Here is a 7,023-nt window from a genome sequence, read left to right on the forward strand (position 1 = left end):
GTTGTGTGAAAAGAATGTTATATTGGTGTGTCCTCCATTCCACGTTTCTCTTAATTCCAGTAAGTAAGACGTATCAACATGTGCTTCCATAACCAAGGTAACCGAAATGTTTGGTGTTTCAAGAGACACCATATCGGGGAATTATACTGAGGTAACAAAAGTCATGGGATATCTTCTAATATCGTGTCTGACCTCCTTTTGCTCGGCACAGTGCAGCAACTCGACGTGACGTGGACTCAACAAACCGTTGGAAGCCACTGTAGAAATCTGAGCGATGGTGCCTCTATAGCTATCCATAATTGCGAAAGTACTGCCAGTGCAGGATTTTGTGCACGAACTGACCTCTCCATCATGTCCCATAAATGTTCGATATGATTCATGTCGGGCGATCTGGATGGCCAAATGATTCTCTGGAACTGTCTAGAATTTTCTCCAGTCTAGTTGCCGGCCATTGTGGCCGAGCGGTTCTAGGCACTTCAGTCTGGAACCGCGCGACCGCTACGGTCGCAGGTTCGAATCCTGCCTCGGGCATGGATGTGTGTGATGCCCTTAGGTTAGTTAGGTTTAAGTAGTTCTAAGTTCTAGGGGACTGGTGACCTCAGAAGTTAAGTCCCATAGTGCTCAGAGCCATTTGAACCATTTTTTGAGCCAGTCTAGTCTCGAACAACAGTGACAATGAATGCAAATGGTCCCCAAGTAGCCAAACATAACCATGTCCAGTCAATTATCCGTTCAGTTGGACCAGAGGACCCAATCCGTTCCATAGAAACACCGTCCACAGCATTATGGGGCCACCACCAGATTGCACAGAGCCTTGATGACAGTTTGGGTCCGTGGCTTCGTGAGGTCTGCGCCACACTCTAACCCTAGAAACAGCTCGTACCAATCGAAATCGGAACTCATCTGACAAGGCCACGACTGTCAGGGGTCTAGGGCCCAACTGACGTTTTCAAGAGTCCAGAAGAGGCGCTGGAGGCGATGTCTTGCTGTTAGCAAAGCTACTCGCGTCGGTCATCTGCTGCCATACCCCATTAACGCCAAATTTCACCGCACTGTCCTTACGGATACTTTCGTCGTACGCCTCGCATTGATTTTTGTGTTTATTTCACGCAGTATTGCCTGTCTATTAGCTCTGACAACGTAAACGCTACTGCTCTCGATAGTTAAGTGAAGGCCGTCGGCTACTGCTCTGCCAGTGGTGAGAGGTAAAAAGCACTCTGTCTTCAGGCCACGAGTGGCCTACTGCGACCATCCGACCGCCGTGTCATCCTCAGCGGAGGATGCGGATAGGAGGGGCGTGGGGTCAGCATACCGCTCTCCCGGTTTTTATGATGGTATTCTTGACCGAAGCCGCTACTACTCGGTCGAGTAGCTCCTCAATTGACATCACGAGGCTGAGTGCACCCCGAAAAATGGCAACAGCGCATGGCGGCCTGGATGGTCACCCATCCAAGTGCCGAACACGTCCGACAGCGCTTAACTTCGGTGATCTCACGGGAACCGGTGTATCCACTGCGGCAAGGCCGTTGCCCCGCCCGTATTGAGAAGTAACGCCTGAAAGTTGTTATTCTCGGCACAGTCTTGGCACTGTGGATCTCGGAATATTGAATTCCCTAACGATTTTCGAATTGGAAGGTCCCAAGTGTCTAGCTCCAACTCAGCGTTCAGTGTCTGTTAATTTCCGTGGTGCGGTCCTGCGGTCCTAGTCACGTCGGAAACGTTTTCACCTGATTGTGAGTACAAATGACAGTTCTGCCAATGCACTACCTTTTTATACGTCGTGTACCTAATACGATCGCCATCTGTAAAATTTGCATATTGCTATCCCATGACGTTTGACACCTCAGTGTATACTGTATTTAGGGAAAGCGGCATAACACTATCGGCTAAGCAGCAACACGGACGAAATAGTGTGTTGAGTTATTGCGAGAGACGGTCATTGAAGACGATTGTGATGAAAAATAGTGCGACAGCTGCAGCAGTCACTGGAGAAATTCCGTAAATTTTTCGTATGTTTTCTGCCATTGTAAATGGTTCAAATAGCTCTGAGCACTATGGGACTTAACTGCTGAGATCATCAGTCCCCTAGAACTTAGAACTACTTAAACCTAACTAACCTAAGGGCATCACACACATCCATGCCCGAGCCAGGATTCGAACCTGCGACCGTAGTGGTCGCGCGTTTCCAGACTGTAGCGCCTAGAAACGCTCGGCCACACCGGCCGGCTGCCATAGTAAATATTTTATACTTACTGTACTGGGACAAAGATGCATAAGCGCGCTGCTCAAGTACTGGGCAAGATCCTCACATTCTTTTCAACGTAATCTGTAATGCGCTTGATCACCAATCAGTTGTGCAGCGCTAGGGCATTGTTATTAGAGGCATAGTAGCTAGCCACTGAGTTTTATAGAATTTTATCTGATATTTGTGAATCTGGGAGAAAAATATCTGTAATACTTTATTATGGAGATTATATTTTGTTTGTAAAGATATTTTCTTGGCTGTATGGATGGAGAAGATTTTTGGAGCAATATTTCAAGGTAAAGATGGCGCAAGAATGAAATGTTGGTTTGTCAGAACTATTAATTGAAGGAAATCTTTCTCCCTTAGATAACTATTAACGTTTATGATCAGTGTTAACGTGATCCTTGTTTTCATTATGTCATAAATAACGGGATTTGTTTAAATGTGTGTAATATTTGCAATGAGTGAATTTCTTAATTGTCAGACGGTTATATTGTACAGCCTTCTTTGACAATAACCAGAGTTTAATTTACCAAGCACTCTTATCTTTAAAGTAAATCACTACTCCTTCATTCTTGGTAAAGTTTTGTCGCGTGTGCTTGGTGCTTTACGCCACACGCAACCACATATTGTTTCTACCAGCAAAGAAAAATTTAGTAATGAATACCTTATCTTTTTAGCTGCTGGATTTGCTGATTTCAGTTCGTTTTCGAGAACGTTAGTACACCAAACACAATATAGCCTGCTGAGCAAGAGGTAAGTTATTTTTCTTTCAGGGCAGATCTCACTTTGCATACTTGTGAGGAAACAGTGCGTAGTCAGAATTTTCGAGTGTTGTGCTACGTAAGCAGATTAATTTACAGCGAACAGTGTAGGTAATCTTAAACAATTATTTTCTTCCGAGTTGAGCAGTATTTTGTGGATATTTGAAGTCACTCATTGCACTTCATGTTACGTAACTTTCATAACGTACTTCAAAACTGAGTTTCAGTTAAATAGTTTTCACTGAGTATACAGTCAGTTTCTCTTGGGATTTAATTAGTTTCATTTTGATTATTTCAAATTCAGCATTTCAGTAAGATTAAATTTTTATTTCATGGCACTGTTAACAAGCGCAATACAGGGCCAACCAAAGGTCGGTATTGCTCCTCATCTTAAGAACCTGTTTACACGAGGAGAAAGTTTTTGAAAAAATATTCGGTATTTCATATACAGATAAATTACATAGAAAGCTTACAACCAGAAGTCCCACTCGCGAATTCTGTCTGCAATCTTTCCATACACATAACGCTTTCGTTACATTTATATGCGACACGTCTTCGAAAAGACGAAAACCGAATTTTGGAAACCGTTTTTCTTTGTCGTGTTTACATGCTAAGGTCTGAAGCGGATTTGCTAGACCAATTAAATATGGCGCCTGGGAAACAGCTGTTACAGTTTCTGATTTAGTCAGTACAATCGCTATTAGTTTCATTTTGATTATTTCAAATTCAGCATTTCAGCATGATTAAATTTTTATTTCATGGCACTGTTAACAAGCGCAATACAGGGCCAACCAAAGGTCGGTATTGCTCCTCATCTTAAGAACCTGTTTACACGAGGAGAAAGTTTTTGAAAAAATATTCGGTATTTCATATACAGATAAATTACATAGAAAGCTTACAACCAGAAGTCCCACTCGCGAATTCTGTCTGCAATCTTTCCATACACATAACGCTTTCGTTACATTTATATGCGACACGTCTTCGAAAAGACGAAAACCGAATTTTGGAAACCGTTTTTCTTTGTCGTGTTTACATACTAAGGTCTGAAGCGGATTTGCTAGACCAATTAAATATGGCGCCTGGGAAACAGCTGTTACAGTTTCTGATTTAGTCAGTACAATCGCTATTAGTTTCATTTTGATTATTTCAAATTCAGCATTTCAGCATGATTAAATTTTTATTTCATGGCACTGTTAACAAGCGCAATACAGGGCCAACCAAAGGTCGGTATTGCTCCTCATCTTAAGAACCTGTTTACACGAGGAGAAAGTTTTTGAAAAAATATTCGGTATTTCATATACAGATAAATTACATAGAAAGCTTACGACCAGAAGTCCCACTCGCGAATTCTGTCTGCAATCTTTCCATACACATAACGCTTTCGTTACATTTATATGCGACACGTCTTCGAAAAGACGAAAACCGAATTTTGGAAACCGTTTTTCTTTGTCGTGTTTACATACTAAGGTCTGAAGCGGATTTGCTAGACCAATTAAATATGGCGCCTGGGAAACAGCTGTTACAGTTTCTGATTTAGTCAGTACAATCGCTATTTCTCTCCAGTTAGACGAGGTGTAAACAACTTCAGCCTAATATTTCTACTTATCCTTCACTGTACAGAAAGCCACTCCATCTACATTAGCTGATAATTTTTAAAAACGAGACGAAACCTGACAGCCCAGGCACGTTTCAAAATCCGTTGCGTTTACATGGGAACGAAAATCGATTGCGGAATTGGAAAACCAGCAAATAGAGGCAGATTTCTAGAACCGATTTTGAAGTGTTTATATGACCACCCAGAAGCGGTATTGGGAAATCGGTTTACTAAATCCGGTTTTGGGAGCCCCATGTAAACTGGGTGATTACACTATACTTGCCAGGTGTACTACACAGTGAATAGGAGCGGGTCCAGGCGCACACGAATGAGGAATCGATTGGGGAAGAACGGAAATTCAACTGTTTCTACCTATGCTGTTGTCCAGACTGGTGTCTGTACGGATGGCCACCGCTGGTTTCTACATTTACATCCATAATCGGCAATCACAGTGCAGTGCATCTTACCGGGTACTTGCCTTTGCAGTAAGTGGTACAGATTTTCCGGATTCCATTCGCGAATGGAGTATTGGGAGAACTGTCTCTGTGTGCGCCGTGATTAGCCCACTATGGCCTTCCCTGTCCCTATAATAGCGATACACAAGACGCTATAGAACATTCCTACACTCTTCGCTTAGTACGGGTTCTCGAAATTTTGTAATTAGGCTTTCGCTGGATAGTTTATCTCTATATTTCCGTGACACTTTCCTATGAGTCAAACAAAGCCGTTGGCATAAATGCCATCGCTCTTTCTAGACGCTCAATACTTGCGCAGTATTCTGGAGTGGATTGGAGGTTTGTAGACTGACTGTATTTCCTCAGTATGTTACCAAACAACCTAAGCCTGCCCCCTGGTTTAATTACAGTTGAGTCTATATGACGATTTCGTTTCATATCTTTCATATCTCCACATATGGGTTGAAAGATTTCTTTCGTATCGTATCATCAGAGACCTTTTTTTTTTTTTTTTTTTTTTTTTCAGCGCGAAGTTATACAACTCTGAACATTTAGCAACTCGGTAGTCTTTGCGCCACTTTGATATGTTGTAGAGATCTAAAATTTCCAATGCGCCCTTTAGCTTCGTTTCAGCACATGGTAAGTTCCAAATATAATTCTGTAGCCGTCTGCGTTATGCTAATTTGTGCTGAGTCAGTAGCATCCTTCGATTTAAACACAGTATTTTCATTTATATAGGGTGGACAAAAATACGGAAACACCAAAAAGACGTTACCGTGCTTAATAAGGCTTACGCAACCCGTTGGCATTCCAAACAGCTTCCAATCGTGCCGAAATGGATAAATACAGGTCCTCTACGGTTTTCAAGGGAATCTTAAACCATTCCTCCTGCAAAACAGTCGCAAGTTCCGGTAACGATGATGGAGGGGATAGGAGATCGCGTACATTTCTTTCCAAACCGTAGGAATGTACATTAGAATATCGTATAAAACTGTGAGGTAAATCGTTCAAGAACTTTTCGAGATGATAACAAACAATAACACATATAAGGTGTTCGTAAATTCCCGTTACAAATTTCTAGGACTTATAAAGTGAAGTGACTACATACACTGCTGGCCGTTAAAATTGCTACACCACGAAGATGACGTGCTACAGATGCGAAATTTAACCGACAGGAAGAAGATGCTGTGATATGCAAATGATTAGCTTTTCAGACCATTCACACAAGGTTCGCGCCGGTGGCGACACCTACAACGTCCTGACATGAGGAAAGTTTCCAACCAATTTCTCATACACAAATACCAGTTGACCGGTGTTGCCTGGTGAAACGTTGTTGTGATGCCTCGTGTAAGGAGGAGAAATACGTACCATCACGTTCCCGACTTTGATAAAGGTCAGATTGTAGCCTGTCGCGATTGCTGTTTATCGTATCGCGACATTGCTGCTCGCGTTGGTCGACATCCAATGACTGTTAGCAGAATATGGAATCGGTGGGTGCAAGAGGGTAATACGGAACGCCGTGCTACATCCCAATGGCCTCGTATCACTAGCAGTCGAGATGACAGGCATCTTATCCGCACGGCAGTAACGGATCGTGCAGCAACGTCTCGATCCCTGAGTCAACAGATGGGGACATTTGCAAGACAACAACCGTCTGCACGAACAGTTCGACGACGGTTGCTGGAACATGGACTGTCAGCTAGCAGACCATGTCTGCGGTTACCCTTGACGCTGCATCACAGACAGGAGCGCGTGCGATGGTGTACTCAACGACGAACCTGGGTGCACGAATGGCAAAACGTCATTTCTTCGGATGAATCCAGGTTCTGTTTACAGCATCATGATGGTCGCATTCGTGTTTGGCGACATCGCGCTGAAGGCACATTGGAAGCGTGTATTCGTCATCGCCATAATGGCGTATCACACGGCGTGATGGTCTGGGGTGCGACTGGTTACATGTTTCGG

General features: G+C 43.2%; 1 pseudogene; it reads right to left on the reverse strand.

Annotated features, from left to right (window-relative positions):
- Window positions 1-1,413: 1,413 nt before the first annotated feature.
- On the reverse strand, window positions 1,414-1,531 carry LOC124597641 (annotated as a pseudogene).
- Window positions 1,532-7,023: the final 5,492 nt, after the last annotated feature.

The sequence above is a fragment of the Schistocerca americana genome, chromosome 2 (assembly GCF_021461395.2).
Source record: "Schistocerca americana isolate TAMUIC-IGC-003095 chromosome 2, iqSchAmer2.1, whole genome shotgun sequence".
Classification (NCBI taxonomy): domain Eukaryota; kingdom Metazoa; phylum Arthropoda; class Insecta; order Orthoptera; family Acrididae; genus Schistocerca; species Schistocerca americana.